At 45.3% G+C, this 18,651-nt stretch overlaps 1 protein-coding gene across 2 annotated transcripts in view; it reads left to right on the top strand.

Moving 5' to 3' along the window:
- The window catches only part of LOC144603557 (zinc finger protein 800-like), a 99,200-nt gene that overhangs the window by 64,710 nt on the left and 15,839 nt on the right, over nt 1–18,651 (top strand). The window lies entirely within an intron of this gene.

Genomic DNA, 18,651 nt, shown 5'->3' with positions numbered 1-18,651 from the left:
CTCCTATGTCTTATGTTCTTAGTCACATGGAGTCTAGTCCCAGGTAGTAGTGACTATACAGAGCATTAATCATGGAATTGGATGAGTGGAGGATTTTAAGGATTTAGCAGTTGAACGCTTTCCAAGATTTAATAATTGCGTTTTATATTTGAGTTTAATTTTAACCTTGAACTTTTGTTTGTGGTGCCAGTCAGTACGAAACAACCTCCCTGATATTGGCAGTCTCACAATTAATTAAAGGGCTGCAATTGATTTCCTGGTAATTACTGTCAGCGGGGTCTGACTTGGATCTTTGGAATTTTTGCTAGTATAAATATTGGACGCCTTTGTTAATGTAAGTGGCAGAGCAGCCAGCTTCATGCAATTAAAATAAAGGCTCGATAGAAAGAAATATCAATGTGTAGCTAACCTAGGAAATTAAGGTTGCATCAGATTGGGAAGTAAAGAGGCAAAGAAATTTAGACTTTAGAGATAAACTTTAGAGATACAACACGGAAACAGGCTCTTCTGGCCCACCGAGTCCACGCTGTTCAACGATGACCCTGTACACTACTCACTAGGGACAATTTACAATTTTTTACTGAAAGTGTACGTCTTTGGAGTATGGGAGGAATCCCGGACACCCGGAAAAACCCCACTCGGTCACAGGGAGAACGTACAAGCTCTGTACGGACAGCACCCGTAGTCAAAATCAAACCCGGTCTCTGGCGCGGCAACTCTACCGCTGCGCCACCGTGCCGCCTTCGATTTTGCGAAGGTTTAGGTTTGTTATTGTCAGGTGCACTGAAAAGCTTTATTTGCATGCTATCCCATGAAATCCGATAATACTCCACAGCATTTAAAAGACACCTGGAGACGTACATGGATAGGAAAGGTTTAGAAGGATCTGGGCCAAACAAGGGGAAATGGGAGTAGTGTAGATAGGGCATCGTGGTCAGCACGGATGAGTTAGGCCAAAAAGCCTGTTTCCGTACTGTGTAATTCTATGGTATCTGTAATTATTACCCTGTGGACCAAACATTCACCAACTCAGCTTTGAGTCTGTTCACTGACTCAGCAGGACATGGTGAGAAGCTTCGATTGCATGCAATCTCAAATAAGATAATACTATGCATGAATGAAGCCAAACTCAAGTACAATAGGTGGAGTGAAAAGAAAGATAGGGAATACAGAATATAGATTCTCAGCATTGCAGTGGAACAGTGCCAGAGAACAAGTCCAATGCCCACGGTAAGAGAGGTTGGAGAATCGATTCTGTATCCTGCCTTATGCAAGGATCATACAGAAGTCTAATAACAAAGGGGAGGAAGCCGTTTCTGAGTCTGGTGGTGCACGCTTTCAAGCTTCTATATCTTCTGCCAAATGTTGGTGGGGAGAAAGAATGATCGGGCTGGGAAAGGTCTTTGATCACATTGGCTGCTTTCCCAAGGCAGCAGGTAGTGCAGATGGTGTCAGTGGTGGGGAGTCTGCTCTGTGTGAAAGAAAAGGCTAGAAACATAGAAAATAGGTGCAGGAGGAGGCCATTCGGCCCTTCGAGCCAGCACCGCCATTCATTGTGATCATGGTTGATCATCCACAATCAGTAACCCGTGCCTGTCTTCTCCCCATACCCCTTGATTCCGCTAGCCCAAAGAGCTGTATCTAACTCTCTTTTAAATTCATCCAGTGAATTGGCCTCCGCTGCCTTCTGCGGCAGAGAATTCCACAAATTCACAACTCTCTGGGTGAAAAAGTTTTTTCTCATCTCAGTTTTAAATGGCCTCCCCTTTATTCTTAGACTGTGGCCCCTGGTTCTGGACTCCCCCAACATTGGGAACATTTTTCCTGCATTTAGCTTGTCCAGTCCTTTTATAATTTCATATGTTTCTATAAGATCCCCACTCATCCTTCTAAATTTCAGTGAATACAAGCCAATCTTTTCTCATATGACAGTCCCGCCATCCCGGGGATGAACCTCGTGAACCTACGCTGCACTCCCTCAATAGCAAGGGTGTCCTTCCTCAAATTAGGAGACCAAAACTGCACGCAATTCTCCAGATGTGGTCTCACCAGGGCCCTGTACAAATGCAGAAGGACCTCTTGACTCCAGTACTCAAATCCTCTTGTTATGAAGGCCAACATGCCATTAGCTTGATTCACTGCCTGCTGTACCTACATGTTTACTTTCAGTGACTGGTGTACCAGGACACCCAGGTCTTGTTGCACTTTCCTTTTACCTAATCTGACACCATTGAGATAATAATCTGCCTCCTTGTTCTTGCCGCCAAAGTGAATAACCTCTCATTTATCTACATAATACGGCATCTGTCATGCATCTGCCCACTCACTCAACCTGTCCAAGTCGTCCTGCAACCTCCTAGCATCCTCTTCGCAGTTCACTCTGCCACACCCAGCTTTGTGTCATATATCCACAACTACATCCACAACTCTCTGCAATTCGAAGCGGTCTTGGACAGAGCTTTTACCAAACCAAGTTGTGACACAACCCGATGGTATACTTTCTATGGTGCAACTGTAGAAGATTTTAAGAGTTGTTGGAGATAGGCTGGTGGTCGGCACAAAAGATGGGTTGGTTTAGAGGCCAGTAATGGAGACTGAAGAGAACATAAATATGAGAATAATCAGCCTAAGAACTGTAAAGGCAGTCAGCGAGATAGTAAGAGCCGTTACAAATATATGAAAGTAGCTGTTAGTGCCTCCAAAGCTGACACTGGGAATTTATCATGATGAAAAATGGAAATGGCAGAGACTTTGAACAAATAGTTTTTAAAATTTATCTTCATGCGAGAAACCATGTCAGTGATAGTAGGATACAAGGGCAAGGAAGATATTCATTGTGATTGTATCATCAGAGAAAAGTTAGTATGCAAACTATTGGGTCCAGAGGCTGATAGGACCTCTAGACCTGGTGTCCCTTTTCATTGTGAATGGAGTGGCTGCAGAGAAGATCTTCCGAAGTTCCTTAGATGTTGTAAAGGTTCTTGTGAAAACCACATGTGACCTGTTGATACAGAGTGATACAGAGTGGAAACAGGCCCTTCGGCCCAACTTGCCCAAACCGGCCAACATGTCCCAGCTACACTAGTCCCGCCTGCCCGCGTTTGGCCCATATCCCTCCAGACCTGTCCTATCCTTGTACCAATCTGTTTCTTAAACGTTGGGATAGTCCCTGCCTCAACCACCTCCTCTGGCAAGCTCGTTCCATTCACCTACCACCCTTTGTGTGAAAAAGTTACCCTTCAGATTCCTATTAAATCTTTTCCCCTTCACCTTAAACCTATGTCCTCCGGTCCTCGATTCACCTACTCTGGGCTCTAGTCCTCGATTCACCTCTTCTGGGCGAGGTTTTTGGTCCACTGGACGCCAAAGGCTGACAGGTACCATGGAGTCATACTGCACAGAAACAGGCCCTTCGACCCAACTTGTCCATGCCGACCAAGATGTCTCATCTACGCCAGTCCACATTGGCCAGATGTGGGCGTGTTGCCTCCTGTAGGCACTGCATAGATCACTAGATGCAGAGGTTGCCCATCATCCCAAAATACTGGGAGATTCTGAGCTGTGGAGGAACTCAGTTCCCCAGCAGAGCAGCGGTATCTAAGGAAGTCAAAAGGATTGTGGTTTGGCAATTGTCATGTACCTGCACCAAGCCAATATCCATCCAACTCTAAACACCTCTCAGTACCTGCGCTTGGTTTAGTTTAGTTTAGAGAAACAGCACAGAAACAGGCCCACCAGCGATCCCCGCACAGTAACACTATCCTACACACACTAGGGACAATTTAAAATTATACCAAGCCAATTAACCTACAAACCTGTACGTCTTTGGCCTGTGGGAGGAAACCGGAGCACCTGGAGAAAACCCACGCAGGTCACGGGCAGATTGTACAAACGCCATACAGACAGCACCTATAGTCAGGATTGAACCCGGGCCTCTGGCGCTGTAAGGCAGCAACTCTACCGCTGCGCCACTGCGCCGCCCCAGTGGTTGAAATTGATAATCCAGCCCTGTGTTAAAGTTATAAAGAAGCCTCAAATGACCTCGGTTTCAGAAGCAATTTATTGCGATCAAGTTAGTAGAGAACTTGGCGGTGGGGCAGCGGTAGAGTTGCTGCCTTACAGCGAATGCAGCGCCTGAGACCCGGGTTCGATCCCGACTATGGGTGCTTGCCTGTACGAAGTTTGTACGTCCTCCCCGTGATCTGCGTGGGTTTTCTCTGAGATCTTCGGTTTCCTCCCACACTCCAAAGACATACAGGTTTGTAGTTCCTCCACAGCTTGGTAAATGTAAAAAGAAATGTCCCAAGTGTGTGTAGGATAGTGTTAATGTGCGGGGATCGCTGGTCGATGCGGACCCGGTGGGCCGAAAGGGCCTGTTTCCGCACTGTATCTCTAAACTAAACCAAAGAACTAGAATCCTCTCCCCAAAAGCTTGTGGATGATTGGACAGACGTTAAAGATTTGACAAATAATGTTGATTTAAGCCGGGGAAAGTGGAATTGAGGTATAAATCAGGCATGAATGAATTGAATCGTTCCTTTAGGAAGTAGATGAAGAACAATTTCTTTAGTCGGAGGGTGGTGAATCTGTGGAACTCATTGCCACAGAAGGCTGTGGAGGCCAAGTCAGTGGATATTTTTAAGGTAGAGAAAGATAGATTTTTGATTAATACGGGTGTCAGGGGTCGTGGGGAGAAGGCAGGAGAATGGGGTTGAGAGGGAGATATAGATCAGCCATGATTGAATGGCGGAGTAGACTTGATGCGCAGCAACGACTAATTCTGATCCTATGTAAGTGATGCCAATTACAATTCATATATATGCATAATTCAATTAATTATGTCATTATTATTATGTAATTATTTATCAATAATTAATAATATCATAATTATTATGTAATTATATGTCAATAATCAAACATTGATTACCATGTTAATCAATAATCACATGGTAAAATGCGCCTACTTTTAGAAAATTGTGACACCTATAATATAGTAAAATTTCCATGGGCCGAGTGGCCTAATTCTGCTCCTAGAACTTATGAACTAAACGAGCCTGGAATTTTTTGGGTGCTTTTCCATACACTGTTTAAATGGCACCAATTAGTCATGTCTGCCACAGCCTCTTCAGTTTAGTTTATTGTCACACGTACCGAGGTACAGTGAAAGTCTTCATGGCTTAGTACCACGTTATGTGATCAAGCATTCTATCAAACTGTTATAATAGGTTTTTTTTCTATCCCCTGGAACATTGATTGTGTCTGGCACGTGTAATATGCAACAATAACAGCTTGCCAAACTTCGAAACTGAACCAAAACTTGGATTTGCCCACCAGTGCGGATTATAATTAAAATTTAAAAATCTATTTTATTCAGCTCGAGTTCAGTTCGTCGCCAAATCCCTCCCAATGGCTCCATAAAAATAGAGACAAATGGGTTATTGGAGTGCAGGTGAAACATTCAGCATTGTGTTCAATTTATAATGGAGTTGGATAAATTCCTAGACATTAACGGAATGAAGAGATAGAAGAATAGTGTTAGAAAATAGTGCTGAGGTTAAAGAAGAGGCCGGCACGGTGGCACCCGATGGTAGAGCTGCTGCCAGAGACCCAGGTTCGATCCTGCCTACGGGTGCTGTCTGTATAGAGTCTGCACGTTCTCCCTGTGTCCCATATTTGGGCCCCATATCTGAGGAAGGATGTGCTGGCTCCGGAGAGGGCCCAGAGGGGGTTAACAAGAATGATTCCAGGAATGAGTGGGTTAGCATATGATGAGCATTTGGCAGCACTGGGCCTGTACTCGCTGGAGTTTAAAAGGTTGAGGGGGGGCTTCATTGAAACTTACAGAATAATGAAAGGCACAGATAGAGTGGATGTGGGAAGGATGTTTCCACTGGTGGGAGAGTCGAGGATCAGAGGTCATTGCCTCAGAATTAAAAGGAGCTCTTTTAGAAAGAAGGTAAGGAGGAACTTCTTTAGTCAGAGGGTAGTTAATCTGTGGAACTCATTGCCACAGAGGGCTGTGGAGGCCAAGTCAGCGGACATTTTTAAGGCAGAGATATTCCAATTCTTGATTAGAACGGATGTCAAGGCCAAGTCAGTGGATATTTTTAAGGCAGAGATATACAAATTCTAGAACGGGTGTCAAGGATTTTGGGGAGAATGCAGGAAAATGGGATTAGGAGGCAGAGATCAGCCATGATTGAATGGCGGAGTGGACTCAATGGGCCTAATTCTACTCCTATAACTTGTGAATGTGTCCGCGTGGGCTGAGCTTGGGTCTTTAGCTCTATGAGACAGCGACTCCACCCTCTGTGCCACTCTGCTGCCCTGATTATGTTTGGCTGTGAGCGTTAGAACTTTTCCACTTGGTACCTGGGTCAGTGTATCTGCAGAGCTGAAGCCCTTTCATCTGATCTGTGGTCAGGGTTTGCTTGGAAGGTGCAGTTGAGCATCTCTTTGGGCATGATGGAGTGGGATCGCATTTAAAACCAATCAAAGCCTCCTGGAACTGTGAAGGAGCAAAATACTGAAACAGTACCAATTGATTTTAACCCAGCAAAGGAGCCCCATGATTATATCATTTGGTGCCCTTAATGTAAAGTGACATCCTACAATGAAATTGTCCATGGAATTACCTGCGCACCAGGTAATCATGTTTGGAAAGCCACACGACCACTGAGTTTTCACCAGGAGTGACAGGTACAATCAGTGAGGTTGGCGTCAAAAGAAATAAGGTTCTTGTTCACAATTCCGTGATTCTTGGGTGTGTGGCAGCTATCAGGATATTGAGACGTGATTTATTTATAAGCACCAAAGGCAGGTGTAATAATGGCACATGTGGTGAGGAGAATAGTGTTACAGAATTAACGTGGGTGGAAGGAGCAGCTGGAAAAAAAAAATGCTCTGTTAAAACCAAAGGTAAAGTGTAAAACTATGGAACATTGTGAATGGCTGGTGTATTTTCACAGAAGAAAGGGTTAGGGTGCCCATTTGGAGAAAGAATAAACTCTTCTGATAGAAGTGTTTGAGATCAAGAGAGGAACAGATAGCGAAAATGAACCGAGTCTTTTCACAGAGTAGGGGAATCACAGAAAGCACCTTAAGTGTAAGGTGGGGGGGGGGATGATTTAATAGGAGCCCGTGCGGTAATTTTTTCATACAAGGGGTGGTGGGTGTACGGAACGAGCTGCCGGAGGAGGTAGTTGAGGCAAGTATTTTCACAACATTTAAGAACCGTCTAGATAGGTACATGGGAGGACAGGTTTAGAGGGAAATGGGCCAAATGCAGGCAGGTGGGACTACTATGGATGGGATATGTTGATCGGTGTGGGCAAGTTGGGCTGAAGGGCCTATTTCCATGCTGTGGGGTTCCGACTCTGAACCTGGAACAATTATAGAACGCTTCCGTTTCTCACGATCTGGGAGGAAGTGTAAATTTCCTGCCTCTGAAAGAATGGTCGTCTGGTGTGACCATTGTTGGCTTGTAATCAGGTAATCAGAGGCGTGTCCCTATTTGAAGCAACTTTGCAGTGACCTTGAAGACTGAGTAACAGAAAACATGGGGTGGCACGGTGGCGCAGCGGTAGAATTGCTGCCTTACAGCGCCAGAGACCCGGGTTCAATCCTGATTATGGCTGCCGTCTGTACGGAGTTTGTACGTTCTCCCTGTGACCGCGTGGGATTTCTCGGGGTGCTCCGGTTTCCTCCCACATTCCAAAGACGCGCAGGCTTGTAGGCTAATTGGCTTTTGTAAAAATAAAATTTCCCTCGTGGTTCAGGATAGAACAAGTGTACGGGGGATTGCTGGTCAGCGCGGACTTGGTGGGCCGAAGGGCCTGTTTCCACACTGTATCTCTAAAATGAAAACATAATCTTGGGATATTTCAGTCAGCAAGTCACAACAAAACTGCAGGTGATGAGTAATTTTGAAATAAGATCACAATTTAGTTTAGATTAGAGATACAGCATAGAAACATTAAGTCCACGCCGACCATTGATCACACTTCCAAGGTAATTCTATGTTATCCCACTGTCTCATCCACCCCCTGCACACTCGGGCCAATTTTAAAAAGGCCAATTAACCAACAAACCTGCACGTCTTTGAGATGTGGTAGGAAACCAGAGGAAACCCACGCGGTCACAGGGAGAACGTGCAAACCCCGTACAGACAGCACCCGTAGTCAGGATCGAACCCGGGTCTCTGGTGCTGTAAGGCTGCTCCTCTACCAAGATGAGGTGTTAAGGAACAGGGGAGGCAGTAATGTAAGAAAATAACTGCAGATGCTGGTACAAATCGAAGGTATTTATTCACAAAATGCTGGAGTAACTCAGCAGGTCAGGCAGTATCTCAGGAGAGAAGGAATGGGCGGCGTTTCGGGTCGAGACCCTTCTTCTGACTGATGTCAGGGGGGCGGGACAAAGGAAGGATATAGGTGGAGACAGGAAGACAGTGGGAGAGCTGGGAAGGGGGAGGGGAAGAGAGGGACAGAGGAACTATCTAAAGTTGGAGAAGTCAATGTTCATACCACTGGGCTGCAAGCTGCCCAGGCGAAATATCAGGTGCTTTTCCTTCAATTTCCGGTGGCACTGGAGGAGGCCCATGACAGAAAGGTCACACTGGGAGTGGGAGGGGGAGTTGAAGTGCTCAGCAACCGGGAGATCAGGTTGGTTAAGGCGGACTGAGCGAAGGTGTTGAGCGAAGCGATCGCCGAGCCTGCATTTTTGCAAAGCGATCGCCAAGTCTACATTACAATGAGCAAAGATGGGACGAGGCAGAGAAAAAAAACAAGCAAGAAGAGCCACAAAACTTCCCAGAGGTTTATATTAAAATTCTGCTGGGTTTATTTTGCTTTATTTGTAAAGGGAAAATTGCAGTGCAAAAAGAAATCCACTTAGTGGCATCGTAGCATTGAACATCCTGGTTTTAATGAATTCACAGGCCAAGTGCAAAGAAAATAAAACTGTAGATTTACTTTAGACCCTGGAGATACAGCAGGGAAACAGGCCCATCAGCCCACCGAGTCCACGCCGACCAGCGATCACGCTGTACACTAGCACTATCCTACACACTAGGGACAATTTACAATTTTACAGAAGCCAATTAACCTACAAACCCGCACTTCTTTGGAGTGTGGGAGGAAATCGGAGTACCCGGAGAAAACCCACGCAGTCACAGGGAGAATGTACAAACTCCGTGCAGACAGCACAGGTAGTCAGGATCGAACCCGGTTCTCTGGAAGGCAGCAACTCTACTGCTGCGCCACCGTGCCGCCCTTAAATCTTGCTCGATTCTGCTACCACGGACTCCCGTCTAGCAAAAATGTCTTCCACAAAGTGCAGAAAGAATCGTGTTGTGAAGTCGATGTGGTAATTTGCAAAACCTCTTGGCCTAACGCCACTGGAGATTTTGTGACAAGCTGCCAGATAGTAGCAAGCGAAAAGCTGTGTCCATCTAAAGCTCTCAATTTTAAAACATCAGCTGGAATTGAATGACTATTTAATGCCTTGTGTTCGACTTGGGAATTCACATTTTCTGCCAAACGGGATCACGTGGCGAACAGCTTTAATGTATCCTTCCTTGGCAGCAGATGAGATGATGCATGCGGCCACTCGGGCAGTGACACTCGTGTGCGACGTAAAGGAATCGGGGAAGTCCTTGCAGGTCTGGCATCTATCCAGAGGCTTGGAACTTGCCTTCAGCACACAGTGGGATAAACTGAGACTTTAGGCTCGGCATTGGGAGCACTGCTTGGCATTCTGACAGCATCCCAATAACAACAGATGAGGATAGTGCATCTCAAGCAGTATCTGGACAATTGAGTGGAGCACCACACGACAATGACATCTGAATGGCAAAGATACACGTGCAATGAATGCTGTCTCTGGGTCAACTCTGTGAAATCTTAACCATGGTTCTCGGTGTCAACTACATTGACTGGATAGCACGGCCACAAAATAGCTTTTCAACACTCGACAATAATAAATTAAACTAAACTAAAATTTTGTTTACTACTTGGTACGATAACATTTAAAGACGTTTGGACACGCACATGAATATGAAAGGTTTAGAGGGATATATGGGTCAAACACGGGCAGGTGGGATTAGTGCAGAGGGGGCATCTTGATCAGCAAGATGGGCCAAAGGGCTTGTTTCCGTGCTGTATGACTCTATGACTTCATCCGAGCTTTGGTTCAACACAGGTTGGGTTCATCTTGAGATTTTTAAACACTTTCTGCTCGTACTTGAGAGAATTAATGGATTTAGTGGATGGTTTCAGTTCTAGATATTTTTTCCGCATCCCTTTTTTTGTCTTCTCTCTGAGTGTCCCTGTAAGAAGGTTTAGTGGCAGTGAAGGACGAGATAATGGATTGAATCGTGGAGCTCCAGTCTCCTGAATAGGGACCTCACCAGTGTAGAACCGAGGAACTGTAGATGCTAATTTACCAAGGTAAGATACAAAATGGTGGAGTAACTCAGCAGGTCAGACAGCATGCCTGGAAAACATGGGTAGGTGACTTTTCAGGTCGGGATCCTGACCACAATCCTGACAAGGATAGGGATCCTGACCTGTCCTTCTGACCCCCAGGAGAACATGGATAGGTGACCAACCTCTCCAGATGGTCTCCTTTTGCCAATTAACCCCATTTAGATGAGGAAATGTCCATATTCCCATTGAGAACAGCTTATGCAGTAACCAGTTTTAAAAAAGGGAAACTTAACGTCGACTTGTGAAATGGAATATTACGAAAATGCACTTGGAATAATTCTGGGAGCATTGGCCTAATTTGTACTCGACGGTTAATACTTCATCTCAAAGTTTCTTGCTGATTAGAATCATTTGGTGGATCGAATGCAGGATACATTGGTCTTCTGGGATAATTCAAAACACCATCGGGAAATTTTAAATTACATGTGCAGTACATTTATGCAGCACCTCCAAAGAAAATCCCCTTTCCCCTCATTTTGCACGCGAGTAACGTGAATGTGCAGAGCCAATATTTTACAGTTTAATGAGAATTTGAAGTAGAAGCTGCATTGTAAGACGGATTACTTGAATCAGCTGGGAACACTCAAACTGAGGGGTTGACAATACCAGGAGAAAAAATAGCTCACGAAACATGAGAGGAAAGGTTCTTCAATCAAAACCTCACTTCCCCAAGTCAGTCCTCTTGATTTGACTGCAAACTCTTCTTCTTTGCAAATGAGATTAGTTTAACATGGCATCAGGTTCAGGACAGGCATTGTGGGCTGAAGGGTCTCTTCTCATGCTGTACTGTTTTATGTTCTCTGTTAATACTTCGTAGTACTGAGAAATTGTTGCACAGTTTGGACATGTTCTTATTCAGATGACACATTTACTTAAGACGTTATCTGTTTGGTTGGGCTTTTCTGTTTGGCTCTATGGAGAGATTGAGCAGGCTGGGACACTATTCCTTGGAGTGCAGGATGAGGGGTGATCTTATAGAGGTGTACAAAAATCATGACAGGAATAGATTGGGTAGGTTTGTTTCTTGCCCAGAGCAGGGGAATCGAGAAACAGAGGACATAGGTTTAAGGTGAGGGGGAAAGATTTAATAGCAACCTGAGGAGTAATTTCTTCACACAAGGGATGATCGGGTGTATGGAACGAGCTGCCGGGGGAGGTAGTTGAGGCAGGTACTGTGGCAATGCTTAAGAAACATTTAGACAGGTACATGGATAGGACTAGTTCAGAGGGATATGGGGCAGATGCAGGAAGGTGGGTTGGTGTAGGCAAGTTGGGCTGAAGGGCTTGTTTCCACGCTGCATGACTCTTTGGCTGGCATTATTGAGATTAATTGACATCGATTTTAGGTGAGTGGGGAAAGATTTAACAGGAGCCTTAGTGGCAACCTTTTCACTCAGAGGGCGGAAATGCTTTTTTCAGAGCAGAATGTTTTGTATTCTGCCTAAAACCCCTTCTCCAGCTGCCCTTTCATTGCACCTTCATGGTTCCTGCTGTAGTTGTGCAAATATTCACATTGTCATACAATGATAAATGAGGATGTAATTCACTGTTAGTGACACACATTGGAACACTGTTTGACTGCTGAGGCACTGAACAAAACTGTGCGAGGCCGTGACTCCTCTCCCGTTCCTCCCAGTAGTTAGAACCTTTACTGTCCGTGACTGCTTGTGATGCACATTTGAATGCCTGAAGTGTTAGTAACCACTTGCTCTGGCACTGGAATGTCATTAGATGCATCCTGTTAACTGCTTGCTTTTAACTGTTAACTGTTTATGGTCCTCAATGGTGACATTGGAGGATCCTCGTTGATCTGTCATATTGCCTGATGGTTTCCCTGCAGTCGACCTGTGAAGGATGGTCGTCGCAGAGTGGATGGAATTTGTTGAGACTTTGCACTTAAGAATGAATCGTTGAGTCACAGTCATACAGCATGGAAACAGCCCCTTTGGCTCAAATCGTTCATGCTGACCAAGATATTCCATCTAAACTAGTCCCATTTGTCCACGTTTGGCCCATATCCCCCAAATCCTTTCTTATCCATACAGCTGTCCAAGTTTCTTTTAAATTTTGTTATGGTACCTGCCCCAACTACCTCCTCTGGCAGTTCGTTCCATACATCCACCGCCCTCTGAGTGGAAAGTTGCCCCTCAGGTTTCTGTTAAATCTTTCCCCTCGCACCGTCAACCTATGTCATCTGGTTGTTGATTCCCCCAACTCTGGGTATGAGATTTTGTGCATTCACTCTACCTATTCCCCTCGTGATTTTGTACACCTCTATAAGATGCCTGTGCTTCTTGCTATTGAGGGCGGGCAGCGTAGGTTTACTAGGTTAATTCCCGGAATGGCGGGACTGTCGTATGTTGAAAGACTGGAGCGACTAGGCTTGTATACACTGGAATTTAGAAGGATGAGAGGGGATCTTATCGAAACATATAAGATTATTAAGGGGTTGGACATGTTAGAGGCAGGAAACATGTTCCCAATGTTGGGGGAGTCCAGAACCAGGGGCCACAGTTTAAGAATAAGGGGTAGGCCATTTAGAACGGAGATGAGGAAAAACATTTTCAGTCAGAGAGTTGTAAATCTGTGGAATTCTCTGCCTCAGAAGGCAGTGGAGGCCAGTTCTCTGAATGCATTCAAGAGAGAGCTAGATAGAGCTCTTAAGGATAGTGGAGTCAGGGGGTATGGGGAGAAGGCAGGAACGGGGTACTGATTAAGAATGATCAGCCATGATCACATTGAATGGTGGTGCTGGCTCGAAGGGCCGAATGGCCTCCTCCTGCACCTATTGTCTATTGGGAGATTGGGAATGGCTTCCAGTGTCGGCAATCACACATGTGAAGGTTTACACAATAACCACAGTTAATTGTTTCCTTTCTTACAAATTGTCACAGTGCACACCATTTACCCGATGCACAATTGTTGTAATGTTCACCCAAAGATTCACTTCTTTCTGCCACTAGCTCCATCAAGATGTTGTCGAGATGAGAAAACATTTCTTCACACAGAGAGTGGTGAATCTGTGGAATTCTCTGCCACAGAAGGTAGTTGAGGCCAGTTCATTGGCTATATTTAAGAGGGAGTTAGATGTGGCCCTTGTGGCTAAAGGGATCAGGGGGTATGGAGAGAAGGCAGGTACAGGACACTGAGTTGGATGATCAGCCATGATCATATTGAATGGCGGTGCAGGCTCGAAGGGCCGAATGGCCTACTCCTGCACCTATTTTCTATGTTTCTATGTTTCTAAGCTGGACAGGGTACAGAGAAGATTTACGAGGACTAGAGGGTCTGAGCTCCAGGGAGAGGTTGAGCAGGCTGGGTCTCTATTCCTTGGAGCACAGGAGGATGAGGGGTGCTCTTATAGAGGTGTGTAACATCATGAGAGGAATAGATTGGGTAGGTGCACAGAATTTCTTGCCCTGAGTAGAGGAATTGAGGACCAGAGGACATAGATTTAAGGTGAAGGGGAAAAGATTAAATAAGTATCTGAGGGGTAACTTTTTCACACAAAGGGCGGTGGGGGTATGGAACAAGCTGCCATAGTTGAGGCTGGGACTATCCCAACGTTTAAGAAACAGTTAGATAGGTACATGGATAGGACAGGTTTGGAGGGGTATGGGCCAAAGGCAGGCGGATGGGAACTAGTGTAGCTGGGACATATAGGCCGGTGTGGGCCAGTTAGGCCGAAGGGCCTGTTTTCACGCTGTTTCACTCTATGACTCTATAACAGTGAAACAAAAACGGTGGTGTTTTTTTAATAAGTTCTTGTCCAATGCAAGTCATGTACAGTACTTATTTGAATCATCTACAACCAAGGCAACAAAAAAACTGCTGAAATAAGCTAGAAATATTCATAAGATTTTTAATGGATTTACTATTGTGACTGAATTAAAAGTCTCAGGTTTTATGTAATGTAGTCAACTGGATATGATCATTGTAAATCTCAGTGCAAATATTGTCTCTGAATATGTTACCATTATTTCAGATGTGAATAAGAATGGTTCCAAAAACTCCTGAGCCTGTAGATTTTGCTTATTTCTGGATTACTGCCAACAAACACCTTGTGGAACAGCATCTTGCTTCTACTTTCAGAGTTAGACTGGCAGCAGTTTAAAGCATTAGCCTTGAACCACACTGGTAATTCGCTTGGGCAATTGACAACCCAGTGGTATGAATATTGATTTTTTTAACTTCAAGTAACCCTTGCATCCCCTCTCTCTTCATCCCTCCCCCACCCAAATCGTACCAGCTTCAAAGTCATCTCGTTGTCTCACTGTCTGTAACTCGTTCTCAACTAGCCCACAGCCAACAATGGCCCGTTTCCTTTATCACTGTCTCTATCTCTCGTTTCCCTTTCCCCTAACACTCAGTCTGAAGAAGGGTCTGGACCCAAAATGTCACCTATTCCTTTTCTCCAGAGATGCTGTCTGACCTGCTGAGTTACTCCAGCTTTTTGTGTCTATCTTCGGTTTAAACCAGCATCTGCAGTTCCTTCCTGCGCCACACTAATTTATGTTTGAAGTATCATATCATATCATATCATATACATACAGCCGGAAACAGGCCTTTTCGGCCCTCCAAGTCCGTGTCGCCCAGTGATCCCCGTATATTAACACTATCCTACACCCACTAGGGACAATTTTTACATTTACCCAGCCAATTAACCTACATACCTGTACGTCTTTGGAGTGTGGGAGGAAACCGAAGATCTCGGAGTAAACCCACGCAGGTCACGGGGAGAACGTACAAACTCCTTACAGTGCAGCACCCGTAGTCAGGATCGAACCTGAGTCTCCGGCGCTGCATTCGCTGTAAAGCAGCAACTCTACCGCTGCGCTACCGTGCCGCCCGAAGTAGTGGTAACTATTATAGAATAACAATTAATGTGACTGCATTTCCCTCCAAGAGTGCACCCAATGAGCAATTGATTCATCTACCAACAGCAGTAATTTCGTTCAACTTTTGCCATCATGTCTTGCATTTTTACAATAATAATAATTAAGACTGATTGGAAATATTGGTGAGAGCATTGTTAATCTAGTGCTGTGGCTTAATTATAATGAAAGCAATTCATCGTTTTTAGTAAGTTTGCAATGGCTGTTGCAGTGTGACAGAAATTTTGTTGAGATAAATAAATGTACTGGAATATGAAAGAGACGTACAATAGTCAAGTCAATAGTCAATTTTATTTGTATAGCACATTTAAAAACAACCCACGTTGACCAAAGTGCTGTACATCAGTTCAGGTACTAAGAAACGAACATACAATGGCACACAAACATAACAGCACATACATAAACAGTTTACAGTGCCCCCTCAGAGGGCCTCAAACGCTAGGGAATAGAAATAGGTTTTGAGCCTGGACTTAAAGGAGTCGATGGAGGGGGCAGTTCTGATGGGGAGAGGGATGCTGTTCCACAGTCTCGGTGCTGCAACCGCACAAGCGCGGTCACCCCTGAGCTTAAGCCTAGACCGCGGGATAATGAGTAGCCCCAAATCGGCCGACCTGAGGGACCTGGAGATAGAGTGGTGGGTTAGAAGATTTTTGATATGGGGGGGGGGGGGGGGGGGGGCAAGCCCATTTAGGGCTTTGTATGTGAATAGGAGGACCTTGAAGTTGATTCTGTACTGAACTGGGAGTCAGTGGAGAGAGGCCAGAATCGGGGTGATGTGGTCCCTTTTACGGGTACCCGTCAGGAGTCTCGCTGCGGCGTTTTGGACCAATTGCAGGCGGGACAGGGATGATTGGCTGATCCCAGTGTATAGGGAGTTGCAGTAGTCTAGGCGGGAGGAAATGAATGCGTGAATGATTTTTTCAATAGTAGTTTTTATCCTTACAAGCTTCGGATGTATCTTTGATGATCACTTTGAATGTACCACCACAGCGCAGCACTACAAGTTGGCACAGTAGCACAGCGGTGGAGTTGCTGCCATACAGCACTAGAGACCCGGGTTTGATTAGTCAAAGTGGGAATTTTGCTGGAGTTATTGGCAACAATGCTCTAAAGAGAAAAATAAATTGTATTCTATGAATGGCATGGAGGTGCAGCTTGCAGAGCTGCAGCCTGACAGCGCCACAGATCCGGGTTCAATCCCGACCTCGGGTGTTGTATGCATGGAATTTGTACGTTCCCCCGTGACCGCGTGGGTTTTGTTCGCCGGTTTCCTCCCACGTTCCAAAGACATGCAGGTTTGTAGGTTAATTTGCTTCTGTAAATTGTTCCTCGTGTGTAGGATAGAACTAGTGTACGTATGATCGCTGGTCGGCGCGGACTCGGTGGGCCGAAGGGCCTGTTTCCACGCTGTATCCTTCAACTAAACTACAGGCTCCTGTGTAATTAGTCTGGTAACTACCTGCTGTGTTCTGACAAGGTCCATGCCAAAAGTACTTAATTGCCTTCAGAGAACTTGGGGACATCCTGGTGTCAAGAGTCAAGAGTGTTTTATTGCCGTGTGTCCCAGATAAAACAATGAAATTCTTACTTGCTGCAGCCCAACAGATACATGTAAACATATTACACTGTAAACAATATGATAAACGAGAGGAAAAAAAGTGCAGTGCAAATATACACATACCCACAAGTACACACATAAATATATATATATATATATATCAATGTACATATATATATACCGATCACCAAAACATTATGACCTCATGAATCAAAACATTATGACCACCTGCCTAGTATGCTGTTGGTCCTCCGTGTGCAGCCCCATATACAGCAGGGTGCGACACACTGTGTTTTGTGACACATTCCTCCCGTGACCACCATTAAAAGTTTCTGTGACTTGTGCCACAGTAGACCCTCTGTCGGTTCAGACCAGACGGGATAGCCTTCGTTGCCCTCGCGCATCGATGAGCCTTGGGCGCCCAATACCCTGTCTGTCGCCAGTTTGTGGTTTGTCCCTCCTCGGCCCACTGTCGGTAGGTACTCACCACTGCTGACCGGGAGCACCCCACAAGCCTTGGCGTTTCAGAGATGCTCTGACCCAGTCGTCCGGCCATAACAATTTGGTCCTTGTCAAAGTGGCTCAGGCCTTTACTCCTGCTCATTTCTCCTACATCCATCACATCAACTTTAAGAGCTGACTGTCCCACCCCTTGACAGGTGCCATTGTAACAAGATAATCAATGTTATTCACTTCACCTGTCAGTGGCCATAATGTTTTGGCTGATCAACACACACACACACACACACACACACGCGCACGCACGCGCGCGCACACACACACACACACACACACACACACACACACACACACACACACACACACACACACACACACACACACACACACACACACACACACACACACACACACACACACACACACACACACACACACACACACACACACACACACACACACACACAACACACACACACACTTTTTGCGGTTGTGGTGTTTAATAACCTGTTGGCTGTCAAACGTGAGGGCCTGAGCTATAGGCAGGGTTTGGGCAGGCTAGGATTATATTCCTTGGTGTGCAAGAGGTTGAGGGGTGATCTGAAAGAGGTGTATAAGATCATGGGAATAGATAGGGATTGGATGCACACAATCTTTCACTCAGAGCAGGGGAATCAAGAGCCAGAGGACATAGGTTCCATGACTTCCGTTTCTCTGACAAGTGGGTAATCCGGCAAGGCTCTGGAACCAAGTGTACCGGATAATCGGTGGTGGACCTGTACCAGTTATAGTTGGGAATATGAAAGGCGATATAAACACAAAGCACGATGGTGCAGCGGGTAGAGCTGCTGCCTTACAGCGCCAGAGACCCGGATTCGATCCCGACTGCGGGTGCTGTCTGTACGGAGTTTGTACAGTCCCCCTGTGACCATGTGGGCTTGCTCCTGTTTCCTCCCACACTCCAAAGATGTACAGGTTTGTAGATCAATTGGCTTCGGTAAAATTGTAAATAGTGAGTGTAGGATGGTGTAAGTGCGTGGACTTGGTGGGCCGAAAGTCCAGTTTCCAAGTTGTATCTCTGAACTCTAAACAAGTATTCCAATATTTAACTGTGTTTTAAAATGTTATGTAACAAATACTCTTTTTTTTTTAAATTCCTCATGTCCTTTGTCCAGGAAAGGAAAATTCACTGACTCCTAAGCTATTAATTTTAAAGGAAAATAGAAATGATGTAACTGCTTACATGCTGGTC

Source organism: Rhinoraja longicauda, chromosome 20, assembly GCF_053455715.1.
Source record: "Rhinoraja longicauda isolate Sanriku21f chromosome 20, sRhiLon1.1, whole genome shotgun sequence".
Taxonomy (NCBI): domain Eukaryota; kingdom Metazoa; phylum Chordata; class Chondrichthyes; order Rajiformes; family Arhynchobatidae; genus Rhinoraja; species Rhinoraja longicauda.
Note: the sequence above shows the minus strand (reverse complement) of the source record. Positions and strands in the feature narration are given on the sequence as shown.